This window comes from Tupaia chinensis, unplaced genomic scaffold (genome assembly GCF_000334495.1).
Source record: "Tupaia chinensis unplaced genomic scaffold, TupChi_1.0 Scaffold000058_1, whole genome shotgun sequence".
Taxonomy (NCBI): domain Eukaryota; kingdom Metazoa; phylum Chordata; class Mammalia; order Scandentia; family Tupaiidae; genus Tupaia; species Tupaia belangeri.
Window position 1 is genome coordinate 924,262 of NW_006159516.1, and position 25,866 is coordinate 950,127.

General features: G+C 39.6%; 1 non-coding gene across 1 annotated transcript; it reads right to left on the bottom strand.

The window, feature by feature from the left end:
* Positions 1-4,445: 4,445 nt before the first annotated feature.
* On the bottom strand, positions 4,446-4,549 carry LOC114010041 (U6 spliceosomal RNA). The gene has a single exon (XR_003551435.1). It is a non-coding gene; the product is annotated as a U6 spliceosomal RNA (small nuclear RNA).
* Between the last annotated feature and the right edge of the window lie 21,317 nt (positions 4,550-25,866).

Sequence of the window (25,866 nt, forward strand, 5' to 3'; positions counted from 1 at the left end):
TGGGCCAAATCCACATATACAACTGACCATTGCAGTCCACACTTGTTAACTTGGTACTTCTTCATAATGGGTATACCTTGTTCATATACCTTAAACCATACTTAAACGCCAAATAAAGACGATGAAGGCATACATGTACCAACCATGAAGAACTATCTCACATATAATTGAAAATATGCTGTATCCTTCCCCAGAAAGGGATGCAAAGTGAGTAATTCTCACTCTTCTCCTTGATAAAACTAGACCTTAAATGTAGCACGTGCCATATAACATCTCAGTCAACAATGAACAGCATATGGTGGTCCCATAAGACCAAAATGGAGCTGAAAATTTCCTAACCCCTAGTGATGTTTAGCCATCAAAATATTGCAACTCAGTGCCTTACCACGTTTGTGATGCTGGTGCAAACAAGCCTATTGCACTCCCATTGTTATACTAGTGATGTTTAGCCATCAAAATATTGCAACACAATACCTTGCTCACGTTTGTGATGCTGGTGCAAAGAAGCCTATTGCACTCCCAGTGATATGAAAGTGTAGGATATATTATTATGTACAGTACATAACACTTGACAGTAAATGACAACAATGCTCTTTTATGTATTCACTAGACTATGTTTTCTGTTATTTTAAAGTATTCTCTTACTTATTTAAAAAAATATCTACTGTAGACCAGCATGCCCTGTTATGCCAGTAGCAGCTTCATATACTTCGTGCTCACATCTCAATGGGATCATTTTCCCTGGACTTGATTTAATCTTCTGTTGTTTTCTTCATCATGGCCCCTAGCATACAAAAACCACCGCTAATGTGGCCAGTTAGAGGCTTTATTGAATGACTGACCTGGAAATAAAACTAAAAGTGATTAAAAACTAGAAAGGCAGAAAACCAGCGACAGAAGCGATGGCAGTTACCCACTAGTCAGGCATGTCCTGTTCCATCTGAGCAGCAATATTGAAGAACAAGAGCAAAGTGATGGAAACTATTCAAGGTTTTTATTTCATTGTAAGCAACGAGTACCAAAATTGAAGAAGGGCCTGTATCAGATACGGAGAAACTTCTACAAACCCGGATTGCAGACCAAACACAGAAGCATGTCACCTCCAATACCATGCTGATCTTGACTAAAATAGAATGTGTACTTGAGATGTTGAAAGAACAGGCTGGATCTGACTACAGTGTTGAGCTTACAATGGAAGAGTCATTATTTGTTGCAAAATGTGAAAGTGAGTGGGGGCTCTGCAGGTACAGAAGTGAAGGCAATTGAAGACTTTCTGGAAACGCTAGATAAACTAATTTTGGAAGGAAACTGTGTCAGAGCAAATCGTCAATATGGACGAAACCTCCCTATTCTGGAAACAGATGCCCCAAAAGACTATGTTTCATAAGGATGCCAAGTCAATGCCAGTGTTTAAGGACAGGATAACAGCCTTGCTTGGCTCCAATGTTCCAAGCTTTGTTATCTGGCACAGTAAAAATGCCAGGGCAGGGACCAGCAGTTAGCGCAATGGCTATGTGCTGGACTCCCATGTAGTCAACTGCGGTTCACATCCTGCACCCGGTAGCTTAAACCTCACGCTGGACGCGTGTGCGTGCGTGCCCAAGATCCCGAGAGGAGAATGGAGGAGAAGGGATTGCGGCATGGCCATCCCCCCTGGGGGGTGATTTCTCACTTTCTGTCTCTCTGTCTCTCTCTGTCTCTGGCGAGCGCACGTGCCCTATAGCAAAAAAATTTCTCAAAAACAAACAAACAAACAAAAAAACCCCCCGGGGCAGTCAGCCATACGAACAAGCACACACTGCCAGTGTACTACAGTAGCATAAGAAATCATACACAGCCAGCATCTCTTCCAACATTTCCTTCTGAATTGCTGTGACAGAGAAAGTACAGAGAAGTCCTATATTTTTATATGCGTATACACATATACACACCTGTGAGGGAACATCAAAAGGTCCATGGAAAAATAGAATTAAAATATGAGTTATTTTAGAGCAAAAAGTTATTATTTTTTAGAGAGATTTTTGCTATAGGGCACATGTGCTTGCCAGAGAGACAGAGAGAGCTAGAGGGACAGAGAGCTAGAGTGAGCTAGTGCCATGCGGCAATCCCCTCTCCTCCATTCTTCTTTTGGGATTTTGGGCACATACACACACGTGTCTGATGTGAGTTTCAAGCCTCCGGATCTGGGACCTGAAATGTGGCCAGCCATGTGGGAGTCCAGCAACATAGCCATTATGCCACCTGCTGGTTCCAGTGCAAAAAGCTTCTCCTAAGTATGCATTTTCCAGGCACTTTTTGAAGTGAGAGTGTGTATATACATATATTCAAACATATTTAGAGCAAAATAAGGAAGAAATCCTTGTAACAACGACAGTCCCTTTTTCTGCAACAGGTCACCTGCTCACAGGTCAGTCTATCCCTTCTTCCGGTAGCCATTCTGTATTTCCTTTGCTCTTTTTGCATTGATTTGTGTTGGTGATTTGGAGCCTTTTATAATTCCAGATAAGCTTTATGATTTGTGTGTGTGTGTGTGAGAAGATTGTGACTGGTATTTGATCAGAATAATACACTGAATTTATAAATTAATTTGGGCAGAACTGACATTTTGATTAATTCTTCCAATCCAAGAGCATGGGATGTCTTTCCATTATTTTGTATCACACTGAATTTCTTTTTTCAGTTTTTATATTTTTCCTTATAGAGGTCATTCATCATTCACCTCTTTGGTTAGGTTTATTCATTCATTTGTGTGTGTGTGGCTATTGAAATGGGATTGCTTTTCTTGAGTCTGAATTGTTGGTGTATGAGAATGATACAAGTTTTTGGACATTGATTTTGTGTCCTGCCACTTTACTGAATTTATCACTTATAAGAGTTTTTTTTAAATAAATTATTTTGAATTTTCTATGTATATAATAATGTCCTCTGTAAATAGGGACAATTCACCTTCTTTTCTTATTCAAATGCCTTTAATTTTTTTCTCTTGTTTAATTGCATTGTTTTAGACTTCCAGTACTGTGTTGAAAAGGAATGGAGAAAGGGGGCAACCATGTCTTGTTCCACTTATTAGTGAGAAAACTTCCAGCTTTTCTCCATTTATGCTGTATTCTTTTTAAGATAGTCAGATCTCCCCGCTTCTCAGGATCCTGTAAGTCTTGGGAGTCATTAGTGTCTAGAAGAAAAGGTCAGAAGACTCTACCACTGCTGCCAGGGCAACTGGAACAGCCTTAAATGTTAGAGACCTCATAATAGTCAGAAGACTCTACCACTGCTGCCAGGGCAGCTGGAACAGCCTAAAATGTTAGAGACCTCTTAATGGCATTTTAGGAAAATCCGGTGTAGACAGAAAAAAATGCAAGCACAGGAAAAAAGACCCATACTCTCTCTCTTCAAATCCAAAGCTGCAGTCTGAGCTACAGGGTCTTCTTTTTACATAAGGACAGCTACATTCCTCTAGCTAAGTAAAAACAGGTAGCCTCAAACAACGGAGAAGCTCTAACACAGGGCCTTGTGTGCAAATAAATTGCTAGACTATATCCATTGGCCATTGGCTCTAAAGAAACATGCCAGAGAATGAAATTTCTTCTTGAGGGGCAAGAGTAGCAATTGCAGCATACCAGAGAAAGGAAAAACTCAGAGGGCCAGAAAGTTCTCCCTCCAGACACCCTCACAATGCAGCTAAAAGTTTCATTCCTGGGTCAAATTCCCTGAATGTTTTTTCTTTTATTAAAAATTTATTTGTATATTTATTATTATTATTCATACATTAAATCACTATACATCATTTAGATTGTGAAGAGACTTTACCCAACATGATATACACCTCAGTCTAGCCTAGCTGAGAATACTATACACATCCTCATTAACAGATAATAGACCTTATCTGTGTCCCACAAGTGTCTTACCTCCCCATTTTCCCAAAATTTCCTACGCTTTTCCCCTCTCACACTCTCTGCACTTTGTCTCTAGTGTCCATTACAATTTTTAATACTTTTATGTTCTTCATTCTTTCAGCCTTTACCATAGAATGCAAACAGTCGGTATATGTTAAGTGGAGACATGCAATGTCTCTCTTTCATAGCCTGACTTGCTTCACTCAGCAACAAATATTCCACATTCATCCACTTTCTATCAAATTCCAGGACCTTGTTGTTTGAAAATATAAAACACGGGACCAGCAGTTAGCGTAATGGCTCTGTCACTGAACTCCCATGTAGTCGACCGCAGTTCAAGTCCCGGACCTGGTGGTTTAAACTCATGCCAGGCCAGTGTGCGTGCATGCCCAGGATCCCAGAGGAGAATGGAGGAGAAGGGATTGCCGTGTGGCCATCCCCCCGCGAGGGGGCGGGTGTCCTCTCTCTTTCTGTCTCTCTATCGCTCTTTGTCTTTCTGGGGAGCACACGCACCTTATAGCGAAACCTCTCCAAAAAAAAAAATGAAAAAAAGAAAATATGAAATGCTTCACGAGTTTGCATGCCATCCTTTTGCAGGGGCCATACTAATCTCAGTATCGTTCCAATTTTAGTATACATGCTGCCAAAGCGAGCACTGAATGTTTCTTAAATATTGTGCCTCTAGAGACTTGTGTAGCCTATGCACATGTTGTGCTTGGTAATTTTTTTTAAAAAAGTTAATACGTATAACTATCATCTGTGAATGAGAAAGTATTAATAATATTTTTTAAGAGCAGTAATGACACTGTCCAGCAGATGGAGTCATTAAACAAAGATGTCCTTTGAAAGCTTTTCCTACATGGTTTGTGTGGTTTTCTTAGACATGAAAAACAAACCAATTTAGTCATTGAGCATAATGATAAAGAAGGAAAAAGAAAAAAAAAAAGTGTAACATCTAGACAAAGCTTAGGGAATGAGACAAAGGAATTTAACTTTCACTTGTAAAAACCCTGGCATCCACAGAGGCAAACTGACATGGAGGTAGAGCGTAAAACCGGGAGCTGCCTGTCTTCAGGGCTTGGTGAGACGCTGATCCCTGGTGACTCACAGAAATAGGGGCAGGAAAAGGAGGGAGACTGAAGATGGAAGGGTGAGGGACAGGGTCCAAGGTCCCTGAAAACAAAAATGTGTACTCAGAAACTGCGGAAACTGGAATATATGGGGCTCGCGAAGAATTCAGACAGTGCAGAGAAGGTACAGCAGTGTGCCCATGCAATTTCGTGTTCTTCGCGTCACCGTGTTTCCTAGGCCCATTTTATGTTGCTATACCATGTGACTGCCATTCTAGCAGGATTTGCCATTCAGTGAGGATCAACATGTTATAATATCATTCACCTATTTGGGGAACACATTATTGTTAAGTTTTTTTCTACTATAGGAACAGTCAAAATTAAAACAAAAATTCCCTCCTGTTATTAACAACAATGAGTTTATTGGTCTATCAATCGCATGTTTTCTAATATAAAATATTTTTCTCAAATGCCTTTTTGAAGAAAACTGATTTGATCTCATTGACCAACTGTCCTATAACTCTGTCAGATAAATAGAGATTTTAAGATTAGCATTAGAGGGCCAGCCCATTGCCTAGTGAGTATGTGAGCTGTATCTCATATAGCCAACTATGCTGTTCCAGTCCTAGACCGGCAGCTTAAAATCATGCCAGGTGCATGTGGGTGCACCCACCAAATTTTGAAAGCTGGGAGAAGTGGAGAAGGGACTACAGCATGACCATTCCCCATGGGGGTGCTTGCTCATTTTCTTTCTTTCTCTATCTCTGTCTTTCTCTCTTCCCCTTCCTGATGAGCACATGTAGTCACTGGCAAGTCTGTAAAAAAATAAAATAAAATAATTAACATTAGAATATGTCTTGCTTAGGGGCCAAGTGGTGGTGCAATGGTAATGTAGCTACACCCGTGTGGAAGAGTCCTGGGTTCATATCCTGGGACCTTCCTGAGTGCTCCAGGAACACCACATACATACGGCTGTGACTGGGCAAAGATTGTGGCATGGAGAGCCTGTTGGGGGTGACTTCTCTTCATTTCTTTCTGCTTCTCTAATGGGAGAAATAAATACACTTAAAAAGGAATACGACTTGCTTGACTAAACTTTATTAATTCAGTTTCAGGTAGCAAATATATGTTTATTGGATAAGCAAAAATAAATGAAAATATGGGAGGAACCTGGCCTTTACAAAGCTGTATAAGTGACCACCACACAAAAGGAATGTTACTTTGAAATCAGGAAACTATCGTGTGAACATATCTGCCACAGACACAGAGATGCCGAGTGGTGTGAGTATTAGAAGACTTGTAGTCGAGATAAATTTAACAGAGAAGGGGGCTGGGGATCCAAGAGAACTCTCGAATATAGACTTCTCTTGTGCTCTGTATTCACTGTGTCAAAGGTCAGATTACAAGCAATATAGTACTTTGAAGTAAATAGGTGGTCTTTTGTTAATAAAATTTACCATATATAATTATGACGGAAAATTCTGTAAATGTACAGTGAACAGGAAAGGATGAACAAACAAACAGCAGATTTTCTCCATAAGCAAGAACGTCTTTAAAAAGGAAGTTGAAGAGGTACTCGTGTAGCTTTGTAAGAGATATTATGTAGAACACAGGACATATTAGCTCAGTGGTATTGGCTCACTTCTCTGGGAAATGGGTTACAGGAGACTGTGCAGTCACCTGTGCTTGAGGACTCAGTGCCAGGTCACTTAAGATGTTCTTCAGCAGATCTGGGCCATCATCACCCACAGTGGTCTCCAACACATAGCATATTACATTTCTAGTGCTGAAAGCTAATAAGCGACAAAGTTCGGAGGTTCTTAAGGAAATTCTATTCAACTCTATTACAGTAAAGTCTATTGACTATTGTAAAAATCAGAAGTGCTTGTGTGATTATCAGTAGTATCGTTTAGCATTATTAGAACTTATTTTGGTGTATGACCACCTCAAAGGATGCTCAAATATGTCAAGCCCTCAGTAAATTTAATACTAGTTTATAATAGCTTTCTAATTCAGACTGATTTATGGAGATTTGTACAGAGATAATTTTGGGTTCTCAAATTATGGAAATGTGGAAGGAAAAAACAGAGCTTATTTGTCACTAGATTACCGAAATTAGTTTACCTCCAAGACATGATCATTTAATTCCTTGTATAGCTGAATCAAATAGTTAGATTAGCCTTGTCAAGGAAAGAACAAAAATTCAAACACTTGTTAAACATGGTGGGACCAGCAGTTGGTATAATGCCTGTGTCACTGGACTCCCACGTAGTCAACTGCTGTTCGAGTCCCAGACCCGGTGGCTTAAACTCACGCTGGGTGTATGTACATGTATGCCCAAGATCTCCAGAGGAGAATGGAGGAGAAGGGATTGCGGCGTGGCCATCCCCCCCAGGGGGTGATTTCGTGATTTCTCCCTTTCTGTCCCTCTGTCTCTATGGCACCCTATAGCAAAAACCTCTCAAAAAAAAAAAAAAAAAGATGGTAAAGCAGATGTCATTGAAGGGGAACCATGGAGACGGTACAGGGTCCACTACAATGGGACTTTGAGAGGGAAGATTAGATTCAGCTCCAACTCCACAAGAGCAAGTGGGAATTTATAACCAAAGAGCAGGGTCAGAGTCAGTAGACAAAAAATATTAAGCAAAAACAGGGATAAAGTGTTTCTGGATAAATTGATTAAAATTATTGCTGAAGGCAGGCAAGAAATGATACCTAGTTTGGTCAGATATCAAGGATGGGAGATTCTCACTAACTAATTTGCCAGGATTCTTGCTTTAATGGGTTCTACAAGGACAGAGAAGGAAACCTAAGTTTAGGCCTGGTCAGAAGGGACTCAGGTCAGAGTCTGACTAAAATTCTGGTCAAAAGAGTCCTGTGCCAATAAATGGCATGAGGTTAAGGCACTGAATCCCACATGGCTATCTTCTTGATTCAAGTCCCTGACTTCATGGCTTGAAAATCATGTTGGGCATGTATGTGTGTGTGCCCAGAATTCTGAGAAGAGACTGAAGGAGAAGGGATTGTTATGTGTCCATCCTCCCTAGGGAGTGATTCCTTACTTCTCACTCACTCTTTCTCTCTGAAAATAAAAAAAGAGAGAGAGAGAGAAAGAGTCTTTGTTAGCATTAAATTTTAAAAGAAGATACACGCTGGAATCATATAAGTAGACTAGTCTTCATGCGTCTCATTTTGCAGTTTTTGTTAACCTGAGATTAATCACATTACCCCGCTTTAAATACAGAAGTGAACTATAAAATTTATACGGTAAATTTTAAATACAGAAGTGAACTATGAAATTTATAGAGACTGTAAGAATTACATTGTTATAACAGATATAGTGGCAACAGAGCCTGAACCGAGCAATGACAGCTGGGCAGGGGGTGGCAAGGGGAGAAAGAAAGAAAAGAAAGTGAAAGCACCACAGATCCAACACACTCCATTGGAGACTGTGAAAAAAGGGCAGCTACAAAGATTCTGAATCAGAAATCCATTTCATAAGCATGTATGAACTGTTCTTACTAACACTTCTCACACCAAACGTGTGTGGTTTTCTATACCAATAACCAATTTTCCAACACCAAACACCAACGGGCCACCCAAAGATCTTTGAACAACCAACTATAAATTTGGGGCTCCCAGGACTCCTTTCTTGGGTTAAATAACTTGCTAGAGTAACTCACAGCACTCAGGGAAAACAGTACTTATTATTACCAGTTTATTTAATAGAAAGGATATTATAAAAGATAAAAATGAGCAGGCAGATGAAGAGTTATAGAGGGGACCATCTAGAATAGGTGCTTCTCATAGATATGGGTGAGTTAATCTCTTGGCACATAGAGGCAGTCTCCACTCAGAAGCTCAGAGCCTCATTATTTAGGGTTTTATCCTTTTCCTTTAAAAAAATAAAAATTGCTAGAATGAATGTGTACTTGCCAGAGGGAGAGAGAGAGAGAAATTATAAGGAAGCACTCCCACCTCCCAATGAAACATGATCATACTGAAATCCTTTCTCTTGCATTTCTCCATCCTACTGGGATTTGAGACACACACACACACACACACACACACACACACACACAAATACACACACGTCCAGAATGCTTTCAAATCATTAGGCCCATGATTCAGACTTCATTCTACTATGTGAAACGTGGCTCCTTCAACCACTAGGCCCTAGGGCCCACCGCACTTAGAAATTTTTAAATTGAGTATCCATACATAGACATGATGATCAAATCATTGAACTTTGCTTATTAACTCAATATCCAGTCCCTCTCCCTTCCCTGGAGATCAGGATGTACAGCTAAAACTTCCAGTCCTCTAATCACATAAGTTCCAGTGGCCAACAGCTCCCATCCTGCAGCCATCTAGAGACCTACTAAGAATTAACCATAAACTCAGATATGACTAAAGGTAATTTACTATGAGCAGCAAAAGATTTTCTTTTTATCCTGTAAAATTCAGGAAATTCTAAGAATTTTAGATGTTCTTGCATCAGGAACCAGGGTCAAAGATGAAATATTGTAACAAAAGAGGGTCCTATCACTCCTGCTTCCCAGAAGATGACAAGAGCTTTAGGAGCTCTGTGCCAGGAACTGGGGACAAGTACATGTTCCTTAGTATATTACAATATCACAAGTAGACCCTCTTCCTCAAACAGAATCTTTACAGCTAATGACCATAGCTGTCAGAACATTTCCACTCGTGTAGCATTTGTAAAAACAGATACATGGGAACCAGCAGTTAGCGTAATGGCTATGTCGCTGGACTCCCACATAGTCGACCGCGGTTCACATCCTGGACCCGGTGGCTTAAAGCTCACGCCGGGCGCATGTGCGTGCGTGCCCAAGATCCCAAGAAGAGAATGGAGGAGAAGGGATTGTGGTGTGACCATCCCCCCTGGGGGATGATTTCTCGCTTTCTCTCTGTCTGTCTGGCGAGTGCATGTGCCCTATAGTGAAAAGCTCTCCCAAAAAAAGCAAAAAAAAAAAAAAAAAAAACAGATACAACACCAACATGAACGTGCCTGCATGGAGCATTTGAAGAAGTCAGTGTGGGGTTGGAGTAGATTTAAAGAAACATCTAGTTTATCTTATAAAGTCATTCTATATACTTTCACACACTTGTGCTAGTTTGATTATTTTCCCCTCTGACCTTCTGCTGTGTGTCACTTATGAGACGTTCATACAGAACTATTAGCACAGAGAACAGCTGATGGCTCTCTAGACCAGGTCTTTTTTAGTTTACTTTCCAGACATTGTATCTTGAAGAGGCTTTAACTCAATCTCCCTTTTGAACATCAACAATCAGTCTCCTATTTAAACATCAATAACCAATGTCATTATTATCATAAGACTTATTTAGATGAGATATTTGAGTCTCATCAACAATACCAGTATCATATGATTTTACAGTATAATTTCATAGTGCAATTTTGTTTCATCACAGAACAGAATAGTGGAAATTACAGAGGTACTCACTTTGCCTTCCCAGTATTTTCCCCCATTACCCATGAATGAGGTTACAATCGGCCATGACTCCGTTATTTATGAACTCCAAGTTAACTGAGGACAAAGCCAGTCACCCTATTTCATTTCACAGGCTTGCACTGAGACTGGTTTTCATTGTGTTTTATTGTATAGTAGAACCAATGTCGCTCCTACGGGGAGGACACAGAGGTATTTAGAATAGGTCCTTCCTATGCCTTCTAACTGTGCTACAGAATGTGTCTTATTTCAGCCTATTGTGGGCTTCAGAGCAGTCATGCTACATTAATGTGAATTACAAGTGCTCCCAAGACCTTCAGAAATCTAGAAGGCCATAGAGTCCTCTTGGTGGGCCCCTGAGCCGGGCTAGAGGGCATTGCTTCATGGCCACTCTAGCCTGCATTTATATTAAACAGTCAAGCCGGGCTAGAGGGCATTGCTTCATGGCCACTTCAGCCTGCATTTATATTAAACAGTTAAGGGCCTGGCGGTGACTTGGAGGTTAAGGTGCTGGATCCCACATGGGAGGTTCTAATCACCTTCCAATGTGGAAAAAGAACCTTCTGATGTCCTACTTCAATGCACCCCTTAAATTCCCAGAGTAATTTCCATAGCCATGCCACATGTGGGAATCCTTTCAGTAGCCTAGTTTTCCATTGCCTATCTATCTAACTATGTGGCCAGACCATTGGCTATTGTCTCTGAGTTGGTAAAAACCTAAACACAAGGGTTTTCACCATTGTTCAATTCTTCACTGCTAGAAATCAAACATGCAAGTCATCTCATGGAGTTGATTTATTCTTTCCTTCAGTGCCTTTCCATCCATTTGGTCTTTTTGTTTTCCTTGTTTTTGTTTTTTTTGTTTGTTTTGTTTTGTTGTTGTTGTTTTTGTTTTTAATTTGCTATAGGCATTTGTGCTTGCCAGAGGGATACAAGGAGAGAGGAAGCAAGTGAGAAACCATTCCCCAACGGGGATGACCATACCTTAATCCCATCTCGGGATTTTGGGCATGCATATAAGTGTGATTTTCAAGCCACTGGGTCCAGGATTCAAAACATGCTGTTGATCGTGTGGGATTCAGCCACCTTAACTTCCATGTCACCTGCTGGCTCCCATCCACTGGTCTTAACGAAGCAGCTTTCTAGACAAAATAGTATTTGCTCACATTGGAACTGCTCTCCATAAATGAAGCAGTTTATGGTCAATGAAGAGCTGTATATAGGCCACAAGTCTACGTAGCAGTAAGTTCCAGCCTCTTCAAATGGTTTCCAGTCCTAGGGAAAAGAGGCTGCCTACAAATGGAAGTGGTAGGTGCTTTTCTGCATTCCCCTGGTAGCATGCTCCTGTGGATTGCATTTTATTACTGAGCTGTCTTGACTGATGCCTTTCCTGTTAGAGGAAGGCATCAGCCAAGACATTTAATGGCTATCTAGGATTTCATGTTTATTTTATGTCTTTCAGTCATTGAGAGTATCTCAATACTTAATTGCAGTTACTAATTATCTCTCAAATGGTGTGTGCTGATATCTGCAAAGTGCTGATTTCATTTCCTTTGGGTATGTACTCAGCAGATAGACTGCTGAGTCATATAATGGTTCTCTTTTCAGTTTGCTGTTAAACTTCCACATTTTTTTTTCATAATGGCTGTACCAATTTACATTCCTGTCAACAACGTACATTGTTATTAGAAGAGTTCACTTTCCTCTATTCCATCACCAATATTTATGTCCTGACTTTTCAATAACAGCCATTCTAACAGATGTGAGATGATACCTCATTGTGGTTTTAGTTTTCATTCCCCTGATTAATGGTGATGTTGAGTATCTTTTCATAGACTTGGTTGTTTTCTTGCCATTGAATTGTGCAAATTCTTTGTATATTATAAATAGTAACTCCCTAATAAAAAGACATGTTTTGGAATTACTTTTTCCTAATCTGTAGGCTTTCTATTCATGTTGATTTTTTTTTCCTTTGCTGTGCAGAAGATATTTTGAGTTTAATGTAGTCTTACTTGTTTACTGTTGCTCCTATTATCTCAGGTTTGAAAATGTTATCCAAAAACTCATTGCCAAGGTCAATGCTCACATTGACAAGATTTTTCCTTGTTTTCTTGTAGAACCTTTGTGGTTTCAGGACTTACTATTACTTTTAGGTTTTTAATCCATTTTTTGTTTATTTTTATGTATAATGTGAAGACCCAATTCTTTTTAATGCGGATGTCCAGTTTTTCCAAAACCATTTATTGAAAATACTAACATTTTCCCATGTGTCTCCTTGATATCCTTGTTGAAAATTAATTGTTGCTGTGTATACTTGAGTCAATTCTGAAATCTATCCTGTCCCATTGATCTATGTTTTTTTTTGTTTCGTTTTTTTTTGGGGGGGGGGAGAGGTTTTCGCTATAGGGTGCGTGCGCTCGCCAGACAGACAGAGAGAGACATGGAGACAGAAAGCGAGAAATCACCCCCAGGAGGGATGGTCACGCCACAATCCCTTCTCCTCCATTCTCCTCTCAGGATCTTGGGCACGCACGCACACGCACCCGGCGTTGAGTTCTAAGCCACTGGGTCCGGGACGCGAACCACGGTCGACTATGTGGGAGTCCAGCGACATAGCCATTACACTAACTGCTGGTTCCCCCATTGGTCTATGTTTATGTTTATTTATTTTTTGTTTTGTTTCGTTGCCAAAATGTGTACGCACTTGCCGGAGACTGGAGGTGGTAGGAGTGAGAAAACACTCCCGATAGTGGATGGCCATGCCATAATTTTTTCTTTCTCAATTTCTCCTTCAGTTCTTCTTTCTGAATTTTAGGTATGCATGCACATGTACCCAGTATGTTTTTCAAGCACCGAATCTGGGACAGAACTATGTAGTTGGCCACATGGGACCTAAGCCACCTTAACCTTTATGCCACCAGCTGACCCTATGGTTCTGTCTTTATGTTAATATCATACTCTTTGCATTACTATAGCTTTGTAATATAATTAAAAATCAGGAAATGTGATGCCACAGACATCAATTTTCCTTTTCAAGATTGCTTTGAATAACTGGAGTCTCCACATTTTATAATTACTTTTTTATTTCTGTTAAAAAGTCCATTGGAATTTTAATAGGGATTGCATTTTGGGCAACATAGAGATGTTACCAATATTAACTCTTATACTTTATGAATACAAGATATCTTTCCATTGATTAGCATCTTCTTCAATTTCTTTCATTAGTGTTTTATAGTTTCCAATGTATAGAGTTTTTACCTTCTGGTCATTTCTCAATACAATAAAAGCCATGTATGAAAAACCTATAGATAACATTATACTGAATGAGGAAAAACTAAAAACTTTTCCACTAAACACTGATACTAGACAAGGCTGCCCCCTTTCTCCACTGCTTTAATATAATGCTGGAAGTCTTAGCTAATGCAATCAGAAAAGAGAACAATATAAGTCATTCAAATAGGCAAGGAAGAGTTGAAAATATCTTTATTCACAGATGGCATGATGGTATACTTAGAAGACCCAAAGGTTTCCATGAAAAAACTTCTCAAAGTAATAAATGAATACAGTAAAGTGGCAGGATACGAAAGCAATATCCAGAAATCTATAGCATTTCTAGATATGAACAAGTTGAATGAAGTAGAGCTAAAGGAAGGAATCCCTTTTACCATGACCATGAAATGTATAAGATACCTAGGAATAAACCTAACTAAGGACGTCAAAGACCTTTATAAATGAAACTATGAAAACTAAAAAAATATTGAAAAGGACATAAAAAAGTGGAAGGACGTACGATGTTCCTGGATTGGAAGAATTAACATAATCAAAATGGCAATTCTACCCAAATTAATCTACAAATTTAACACAATTCCAATCAAAATACCAGAGAATTCTTCACAGATCTAGAAAAGGCAATTATAGAATTTGTCTGGAATCATAAAAGACCTCGTATTGCCAAAGCAATCCTGCGCAAGAAGAGTAGAGTGGGTGGCATATCACTCCCTAGCCCCAAGATCTATTATAAAGCTATGATAATCAAATCAGCAAAGTATTGGCATAAAAACAGACAGGTGGACCAATGAAAATTAATAGAGATTCCAGAAATAAACCCCAAATTTTACAGCCATCTGACTTGTGACAAATGATACCAGCCAATCCATTGGAACAAGGAAAATCTCTTTAGTAAATGGTGCTGGAAAAACTGGGTATCCACCTGCAGAAAGATGAAACTGAACCCCCATCTTTCACCATTAACAACAGTCAACTCAAAATGGATCAAAAATCTGAACCTAAGACCTCAAACTATAAAACTACTGGTGGAAAATACTGGGGAAACTCTGGGAAACATTGGGGTAGGCAAACACTTCTTAAATAAGACTCCCAAAGCACAGGCAATAATCCCTAAAATATACAAGTGGGACTATATCCGACTAAGAAGTTTATGCACAGCAAAGAACACAGTAATAAGTGTGAATCAACAACCCTCAGAATGGGAGAATATCTTTGTAAACTATGCCTCAGACAAGGAATTGATAACCAGAAGACACAGAGAACTCAAGCAGCTTACTCAAAAAAAAAAAAAAAAAATTAACAAATTAAAAGATGGGGAAATTAGCTGAACAAAAATCTCTCTAAGGAAGACATAAGAACAGCCAAAAAGCATATGAGGAAATGCTCAACATCCCTCATCATAAGGGAGATGCAGATTAAAACCATAATGAGGTAGCACCTAACCCCTGTCGGAATGAAGATTAAAATATAAAAAGTGATAAGTGTTGGTGAGGATGTGGTGAAAAGGGAACTCTCCTACACTGCTGGTGAAAATGTAAACTGGTTCAGTCACTGTGGAGACCAATATGGAGGTTCCTCAAAGATCTACAAATAGAACCACCATTTGAACCAGCAATCCCACTTCTAGGTATCTATCCAAAGGACAGGAGAATGCTCAGTCGGAAAAGCACTTGTACAGCAATGTTTATTGTAGCATTATTCACAATCACTAAGACATAGAACCAGCCCAAATATCCACAAACAGATGAATGGATTGAAAAAGTGTGGCACATATACTCTGTGGAATACTACTCAACCATTAAAAAAAAAAAAAAAAAAAGACTCTGGCATTTGACAGAAACTGGTCAGATATGGAGGCTCTATTGCTGAGTGAAACAAGTCAGAATATGAAAGAAAGATATTGTATGTATTCACTTAACCACTTAATATATACTGACTACCTGCATTTTATGGTAGAGACCGAAATATTGGAGGGCATAAAAGCAGTGAAAATAGTTAGGGATTCTGAAGACAGTGTGGAATGGGGCAGGAGAAGGGAAGAGTATAGAGAAGGATAGAAAGAGAACAAATAGAGAGGCATGACATTAGTAGGACAAGAAATGGTTTATTACCTGTTGATGATAGCCTGTACAGTATTCTCAGCTGGACTGGTCTGAGAAGTATTTTATGTCGGGTAAATTCTTTTTACAAGCAAAATGAAATATAGTGATTGAATGTTTAAAAAATCATGATGATGATAATAATAATCTGGAAAAAAATGATGAAAAGCTATTTGATGATGATGACATGGATAGTAATGTCTTTGTCTTGACTGATATGCAAGGTATTTTGAAAAACAAATGCAATACACTGTAAAGATATATGTGATTCAATGTAATATAAACAAGATTGTGATAATAAATAAGAAACAAAATTAAAAAGAAAAAAATAAGAAACCAGCATTTAAAAAAAAGATTTTTCATCTTCTTGGTTAAATTTATTCCTATTTTACTCTTTTTGATGCTTTTACAAATGGACTGGTTTTTCTATTTCTTTTTTGGATAGGTCAATATTTTTATACACAAATGCAAATGGTTTTTATATATTGATTGTATACCCCACAACTTTAATGAATGTATTTGTTCTAAGAGGTGAGTGTGTGTGTGTGAGTGTGTGTGTGAGTGTGTGTGTGTGAGTGTGTGTGTATGTGTGTGAGTGTGTGTGTGTGAGTGTGTGTGTGTGAGGTGTGTGTGTGTGTGTGAGTGTGTGTGTGAGTGTGTGTGTGTGAGTGTGTGTGAGTGTGTGTGTGAGTGTGTGTGTGAGTGTGTGTGCGTGAGTGTGTGTGTGTGTGACTGTGTGTGTGAGTGTGTGAGTGTGTGTGTGTGAGTGTGTGTGTGAGTGTGTGTGTGTGTGAGTGTGTGTGTGTGGAAGTTTTTAGGGTTTTCCACATACAGGATCATATAATTTATAGTTTCCTTTTTCCTTTCATCTAAAGGCCTTTTATTTAGTTTTTCTTCTTTTTGTGGTCTTTTTTTTTTTCTTTATTTTTTCCTAATACTTCCTGTATAATGTAAATAGAAGTGGCGTGTGATTCTAGGTCACCACTTGTGACTCTGGGTCACCATTTGTGACTCTCCTGCCAGTGAGGAGTCACGTGAAATGCATGGGAAGAAGTACTCGAGACAAAAAATGTTGAGTCAAGAGCAAGAGGGAGAAGCTACCAGAGAAATGACTCCTGGAGGTGAATTTTCCCCTCATATTTATTTGTAGAAGGACAAAGGAACAAACTCGTTCATTATTTTCAGAAGTTACAAGGTAGTATGGGCAATTGCAACAGCAAATTATAAGAAGATAGAGGACAGGATGCAATGTCTTAAAATCGTTCTCACCGGGGCTAGGTCTGTGGATAATGGGAGGAATGTCCAGGGCTAAGAAGACAGCAACAATCATACCATCCTTGGTCATTTGCAAGCCCAGGCAAGACACTGCATTCACTCAAGAGGCCCACTGTTTTCTGCAAGCAGCAAGCAAATGTAACGTTCATTCACCAGAGTTTGCACCTGGTCTTTCACAGCATACCAGCCCTGGACGTTTCCTTCCGCATTAAACCGGAGTTCTTAAAGGGGTATATCAGAAATTGTTTATCCATATAACTTCATAAGTGATAGATTTTCATTTCCTCACGACGTCTCTCTCCTCATTAAACCGGAACCACCGAAAGGATACAGAAAAATTATTTATCCATGCAGTTTTGTAAGAGATAGATTGTTGTTGTTCTCCCACTGTGGTGCAAGGCATCTTGCCTTGTCCTGAATCTTACTTAACTCTTTTTCTGAATTATTTTTTAAGACAGATTTTTGCTACAGGACACGTGCACTCACTGGAAAGGCAGAAAGACAGAAGGTGAGAAATCGATAGGGATGCCGCAATCCCTTCTCCTCCATTCTCCTCTCAGGATCTTGGGCATGCATGCATAGGTATCCAGTGTGAGTTTTAAGATGGCGGGTCCAGGACTTGAACCGTGGTCAACCACGTGGGAGTCCAGTGACGTAACCACTATGCTATCTGCTGCTCCCATCTGAATATCATTTTGTTTTTAATTCAGCTCTGGGCCAGCAGATGACATGCAGGTTAAGGGTGCTTGAAAAACACACCAGGTGCAGGTGTGTGTGTATTCCAAATCCTGAGAGGAGAATAGAGAGGGATTACATGGTGACTGTGACCCCTGGGGAGTGCTTTCTCACTTTTTCTGTCTTTGTCTATCTCTGACAAGCACATGCAGTTTAAAGTAAAAATTAAAAAAAAAAAAAAAAAAGAGAGAGAGAAACAGTTTATTTCTTCACCAGTTTTATAATGTTAGCTCTGGGTTTTTCATCAATGGCCTTTCTTATATTGAGGACATTTTCTCTATAACCAAATTGTTGAAGCGTTTTTAATCAAGAAAGAATGTTGAACTTTGTCAAATTATTTGGTTAAGGCACTGGACACTCCCACATGGCCGACCACAGTTTAAGTCCTGAATCTGGTGACTTGCTTTCTCACTTTCTCTCTCTCTTTCTCTGCCTCTCTCTGGTCAAATTAAAATAAATGAATAAATAAATAAAATTAAATAAGTATTTAAAAAGAAAAAAAACATTTAGCTGCCATTTTATTGAAGATTTTTGTATCTGCTCATCTTGTATCTTCTTTCTTTCATAGTTTTGGTCTGAGTTCGGAACTGTTCCTTCTAATTTTGTTTTCTTGGAAGAGTTTAAAGATTGCTGTTAATTCTTTGCTTGAAAGAATTCAGCTGTGAAGTCATCCAGTCCTAGGCTTCTCTTTTAGGGGATTTTTAAATACTACTTTAGTATCTTTATTAGTGGCCTGTTCAGGCTTTCTATTTTTTCCTGATTCAATATTTTTTTTATTTTTACAGAGGTTTTTGCTATACGGCGTAGGCTCTCAGGCTCACTAGACAGACAGACAGAGATACAGAGACAGAAAACGAGAAATCACTCCCTGGGGGAGATGGCCTTACAATCCCTTCTCCTCCATTCTCCTCTTGGGATCTTGGGCACACATGCACATGTGCCCGGCATGAGTTTAGGCCCCTGGGTCTGGGACTCCAACTGTTGTCGACTGCGTGGGAGTCCAACGACATAGCCATTATGCCATCTGCTCGTCCCCTGATTCAATTCATAGGCTCTATATTTCTAGAAATATATTCACTTATGCCAGACTATCACGTCTGTACTGAAGAATCACCAAAGGTGCCCCTTCTCTGGGCTGAGGCAGGGCCACCCCAACCTACCCAGGAGGCGGGACTTCTGAGTTTTCTTAAAATTGTTCTCTGCGCTCAGTTTTCTCCTGTTACAGGTGTAGGTTTTATCTTAGCCGATTTTTTTTTTAAACCTTAAATTTACCTTCCCCGCTTCCCACATTTTAGCCTCCTATTGGTTTAGAGTTGATAGGGTGCCATACAGCTGACTGTGGATCATCCGTGTGTCTTGATGGCTTTAAAAATATTCTGCACACGTGATATCAACAACTTCATCCTAGCTACTGACACGAAGGGCGGTAGCTCTGATCACCTACCCAACGGAACACCAGAGATCAAAGTGCCAACCGCGCTTCCTGCCTATCTCCGCGAAGAAAGCGGAGCGTTCAGCACAACTCCCAGCAGAAGCGAAATGGTGTGGGGTTCTGGCGGAGGAAGCGGTGCACCAGCAGCTGCCGGTTGTTTTTCTCGGTACAGGCAGGGGGGACGGGGCACAAGCCGCGGAGTCTCAGCCCTCCCCCCCCCGGGGGGAGGCTGGGCTGCGTGCGTTCTCCTGCAGCTTCTGGCCCTGGTCTTTGCTGCTCACTCGCTTGCAGTTTGGCTCTCAAGTGCTGAACTGAGCCTGGGAGGAAGTATCTGCTACTCTGCGGCTCAGGGCGGAGTTACGCGCAGCTGGTTAAGCCTTCGGGGCCTCTTCCCAACCACGACCCACTTCCAGGTGTGGAGCTCAGACCTTGCTACAACCTGCGCCTGATGGTCTCCCAGACTTGGGGTGAAGCTACTGGATCTAAGCCAGGAAGGCAGAGGCCAGCCTAGGATTGGGGGGTGGGAGGCACTCTGACCCTTGATTCTGACCAAACGGAGGAGGTCACTAATGACTTTGACCCGAGCGATTTTGGTGACTTGGTAGGGAAAAAAAAAAAAATCTTATTCTAATGGGTTCAATAGACAAGGCAGGTAGAGTAAGAGGAGGAGTATAAACAACTCTTGAAAAGTTTGGCTGTAAAAGCGCAAAAACAGCAGACGTATGCAATCGGTAAAGGACAAGTGGGATTAAAGCTGTGTATCTCTACGATATTCATCATCCCCCCCTTTTCTAAAAATTTTTCCAAAGCGTGTGTGAATTCGTAGAGTGAAGGGAGAGAAAGGACGTTTTAATTGATTCTGGTAACACTGCACCCCCCCCCTCCATTTCTGCATCCCAGTATTCTGGGCACACACGCCACGTGTGTGCGTGCGCGCGCGCGCGCGTGTGTGTGTGTGTGTGTGTGTGTATTTCAAGCCAGTGGGGCCTGGACTGGAACCACGTGCAGGTCACGTGAGATCCAGTTCTCAATGTGCAACACTGAACTTCCACTGGCTGGCCCAAAGCTTTGCAGCTTTAACCTAAAGAGATATATAGCTTTTCTAGACACTGCTTTCTGTTAACTAATTTAGACACAAATTGAGTTACTGTGAAATCTTTGTTTTATTCCTGACAGAAACCGGAGCTGTTAGAACAGACACAAGACAAATAGGGTTGGATGGAATGACTAATGATGGGGGAATCTGATACATGCAACAGTGTGGAAACAAGAATGGGTAGATCAGATAGACCGGGTCATTGGAGTTTCAAAGAGGGTCCTAGGAAAGGAGGAGAACGCAGAAAGACGGTGTGGAGGGCAGTAGAAACTAAACACTTCACAGCTCCGCTCAGGGCACACCATGCTGACAGTCTCTTGGTACCTTATTTGCATTCTGTCGCTAGAGGCTTTAGAGATAGATTTTATCCATCAGGAATTAAGTCTCATGAGGAAACATGCTAAAGGTTTTCAAAGGAAGACAAAACATTGAAGAGCAGAACAATCTGTAGAAACACACTGCTAGGATGACCATCCAGGCTCCAAACAAACTGGTAAAGGTTTGAACACATCATTGAAAATGCCCGTCACTGGTATTCAATTCACTAGAAAGGAATTTTCTTTGCAATTGTATTGGGTATATTAGTCCCTCTGTGACATTTTTTAAAAAGCCAAGTAATAATTCATTGCAAAAAGAAGAGAATTTGGGGTCATTCACTTTTAGCTTTTATTGACATGACTTTTTGCTTTTCTGGCTTCTGGGAAACAGCAAACAGGTCCTCCCACTAAGAGTAGTTAGCCTGGAAGACCACGAGTTTGCTGAGAAAGTAAGGCCTGAGATGAATTTGAATAGTGAGTGCTAACCCCAACACATAATTGGGAGGAGGCTAAGAGTATAGAGAAAGTGGAGGAGGGCTTTCTGAGCAGTAGAGACAGTGTTCCTGTCTCAGAGCTCATAGATTTTGTTTTACTGATAGCATGTGGATGAGAGAGGGAGAGAGAGAGAGAGTACCTTCCACAGGGTTTATCATGCCATGATGCCCTTTCTCTCACCTCCCAGCTCTTCAAGATCCTGGGCACCTCTGTGCCCTGGCATGTTCTCAGTCCAGCTGGGAGATCCAGATCCATGGTCAGCATGTGGCATCCAGCTTTGTAAGACACTTGGGTTACCACTATATTCCAGTGGCTGTATCTTATAACTAGTTCTGAGTAGCTATTATTTTATTACAATAAAACAAAAGCTGTAGAAATAGAGTTTAGAAGTACTTTTTCATGGAGAAAGAAATCAAGGAGCTTCCAAATAATCTCCTTCTCCCATACCCTTAGCCTATATGCCTTTGACACAAAATTTCCTATCTTTCTGTCCTATTGCTCTTCTTTATTTAAAAATTATTTTATTTAACTTTCTTTCTTTCTTTCTTTCTTTCTTTCTTTCTTTCTTTCTTTCTTTCTTTCTTTCTTTCTTTCTTTCTTTCTTTCTCTTTCTTTCTTTCAATTACCAGAGAGGAACAGAGTGAGAGAGAAAGCGAGAAAGCAAGCCACCAGGTCCAGGACTTGAACCATGGTTAGCCATGTGGGAGTCCAACGCCCTTAACCATCATACCACCTGCCAGCCCCTCATTGCTCTTCTATACAACTGACCACCTTAGTAATAGTTAACCAAGTCAAGTTGACAAACAAAATTAACCATCATATTTCACTTTACAGTCTTAAAAGTGTTTTTTATGTATATTATATAAAACACTGGTTTCAAAATAATGATTTAAAACAGAATGCCAGTCAGCTTTCACATAATTGACACCTGATACTTCTCCCTGAGGAACAAGAAGTAGTGTGTGTGTGTGTGTGTGTGTGTATACATACACATATATACTCTTTCAAGATATTCATTCAGAAGTATAACTAGAAATGATTTTGTGAAAATATTTCATTGTACTATCTTTTTATTTCATTTTAGTGAAATACTGCATGAACATTACTCATACTTGAAATTTTACTAAAAAGCAAACATTTTAACATGACTTAACGGAGATTTTCGATGTTTATAGAAGTGTCTTTCTTTCTTTTATTTATTTTTCTTTTAAAGAGGAGGATGAGGAAAGGATTGTGGCTTGACCTTCCCCCCAGGGGATAATTTCTACTTTTTCTCTTCTCTCTTTCTCTCTCTCTAGTAAGCTTGTATGCCCTATAGCAAGACTATATATATATGCGCGTGTGCGTCTGTGGGGGTGTGTGTATTTATAAAATGTTCATTTTAAAAGTGATGAAATCTGTCTCAGAAGGGGTCTGGGAATAATTTAAGACCTGGTAACTAGTACATTTCTGAATCATTCATTCAGTCATCTCTTCAGAGGCCATGTGATGGCACCATGGTAACACAACTAGACCCACGTGGGAAAGATCCTGCATTCATGTCCCTGGGACCTCCCTGAGCATGCTGGAAGCACCAATATGCCCATGATCCAAGCTAGTGAAGACTGGGAATGGATTATAACATCAAAACCCTGTTAGGGATGTCTCTCTCTTTTTCTCTCTCTGGCTCTCATCCTGTCTTTGACTCTATCTCGTGGAAGAAAAAACTAAGTAAACTTCTTTTTAAAAGTCATCTTTTGATTCTCAATACCATGTTCATTCCAAACTACCTAATGAATATTAGTTGGTTTTTGTTCTAAGTAATGGAGTTTAATTGTACCATTGAACTTGACATATTTTGTTTCATTGTAATAAAATTCTTTTCATACTTCTGTCACTCTAAAATATACACTGAGAGAAAAACCTGTAAACTTTGTCACAAAAATCAAAATCTGCATACAGAACACTTAAGGTTATATTTGTGAGTTTAAAAGGACCTTGAAGTTTTCAAAGTTCTCTCTTTAAAAAGGGTTTAGCACCACTTGTATATTTTGGGGATTATTGGTAAAAAGCATCTGTACAGCAAAGGAAACAATAAGACTGAAATGACAACCCTCAGAATGGAAGAAAATATTTGCAAACTATGCATTGCATAAGGGACGGATAATCAGAATTTATAAGGAATTTGAGCAGTTTATACTCAAAAAAGAAACAATCCACTTAAAGGGGCAAATGAGTCGAACAGACAGATCTCTTAGGAAAACATATGAGTGGCCAAAAGTCATATGAAACAATGCTCAACATTTCTTATAGTAGGGGAAACATGAACCAAAACCACAGTGAGAAACCTGTCAGATGGCTATGATGAAAAGAAGTGTGACCAGTTCTGGTGAGGCTGCAGTGAAAAGAGAACTCTCCTACACTGTTGGTGGGAATGTAATTTAGTAAGTCACTTTGAAAAACAACATGGAGGTTACTCAAAAACCTCCACATGGAACTACCACATGTCCCAATAACACCACTCTAGGATATTTAACCAAAGGATAAGAAAACAGTCTACAAATGTCAGGAAAACACTTGCACATCCATGTTTATCACAGCATTATTCACAATTGTTAAGGCACGGAATCAATGATTAAACCAACCTGCTCAGCCTTGGGTGTGGGAGGAGGGGCTGCCTTAGCCTTTAGGACCACCACCCCAGTCCCTGCGGTTGCAGAGCTAGAAACAGAAAAAGGAGAGAAACTCCTCTCTGTAAATCTGAACCCAAAACTCTCACTGTGGATACTACACTGCCGCCCACAGTAGAACTGGCACATAGCTAATTCAGATGGAAGGGAAGCTCTGGTGTGTGCAGCTATAGAAATCTATTCCAGAGAAGTAGCAAGAAGTGAGTTCCTCACCAGATGACTAAAACTCAAAGGAAAGCCTTAAGAAAGATCAGAAAACCAGGAAATATTTCCTCTAAAGTAATATGATAACTTCTCACCAACAATATATAAAATACAAGGAACCACAGACATGGAAGAAAAATAAATCAGAATATTTAAACTAAACTCCAAGAGATGCGAGGGAAAACAGAAAACCAATTCCAGGAGATGAGAAAATCTTTCCATGACTTGAAGAAGGAACTCCGTAGAGAGATAAATACCTTGAAAAAAAGAATCAAATAGATCTTCTGAGGATAAAGAAAATGATGAAGGAAATAAAAACCTCATTTGAAATTATTAACAGCAGATTAGACCATGCAGAAGAAAAAAAATCTCTGAGGTACAAGACAAAAATTCTGACAGTCCAAGTAACTGAGAAGAATGTAAAAGTAACCATTAAAAATGAGGACAACATATAGAAAATCCTAGACACCATTAAATGGCCAAATCTTCACATAATGGACATTCCAGAAGGGAAAGACATGGTAAAGGCCTAGAAAATCTCTTCATACTATATTAGCTGAAAATTTTCCAAACTCAAAGCGGCATGGGGAATCCAAATCCAGGAACTGCAAAGGATACTAAGTAGATTTAACAGAAGAAGATTCTCTCCAAGGCATATACTAGTTATACTGGTAGGAATCAAAAAAAAAAAGGCAATATCCTAAAAACGATGAGAGAAACACCAAGTTACCTACAAAGTTTACCTCACTAGACTAATAAGGGATCTCTTGGCTGAAACAATGCAGGCAAGGAAATAATAGGGAGACATGTTTAAAACTACCAAAAAAAAAATTTTTGCCAAAAATGTATTGCCTGCCAAAATTATCCTTCCAATGGAAGGGGAAATAAATCATTCCCAAATAAATAACAACTGGAAGAATTCACCAATAGAAGGCCAGCTCTTCAGGAAATACTTAAGGGAATACTACACCTGGAAAACTAAAGGGAGATAAATAGAAACAAGAGAATGCAAAAAAACACCCTACAAATAAAAGAGTAACTAAATGACAAGAGTAAGCCCACACATATTGATAACAACCTTGAATGTTAAAAGATTAAATTCTCCAACTAAAAAAAACAGAGATTGGCTCAATGAAAAAACAACAATAACCATAATAACCAATAACCCTCTATATATTGATTAAAAGAAAAACACCACATTGACAAATTACTCAACATAAATATAAATATTTTAGAAAATTTTATCTGTTTCTGGAAATAAACTCCTAACTTTAATATTGTAATTTAACTGAAAGTAACTTGAGCTGTCTGACAAATGGTATTTACTATACCCTTACTTTTCTCCAGATATTGCCCAAGTTCAAGTCTATACAGATATACTTAATTATTTAACAACCCTCAGCAAACCAAAATGTGATTAGGGTTTCCCAAGGTTACAAAGCTTCATAGCAAAAGAGCTGAATTCCAACCCAAGCAGTCTAAATTCAAAATATATACTCCAATCAGTGCTCCAAAACTTTTCAATCACTTATCTATAACTTGGCTGAAAACTTGGTTACCAAAGAGGAATTCTTGTTTTGCCAGAGAACAAGTGCATTACCAGAGAAAGAGAGAGAGGGAAAATGAGAAAGTGCCTCCCCATGGGGATGGTCACATCACAATACCTTCTTTATTTGTCCATCCTGTTGGGATTTGGGGCATGTAGGCACACACACCTACCATGTTTCACAAGCTGCTGGGTCTTGGGCTTGAACTATACGGAAAGCCATGTGGGATCCAACCACCTTAATAGCAGGCCATCAGC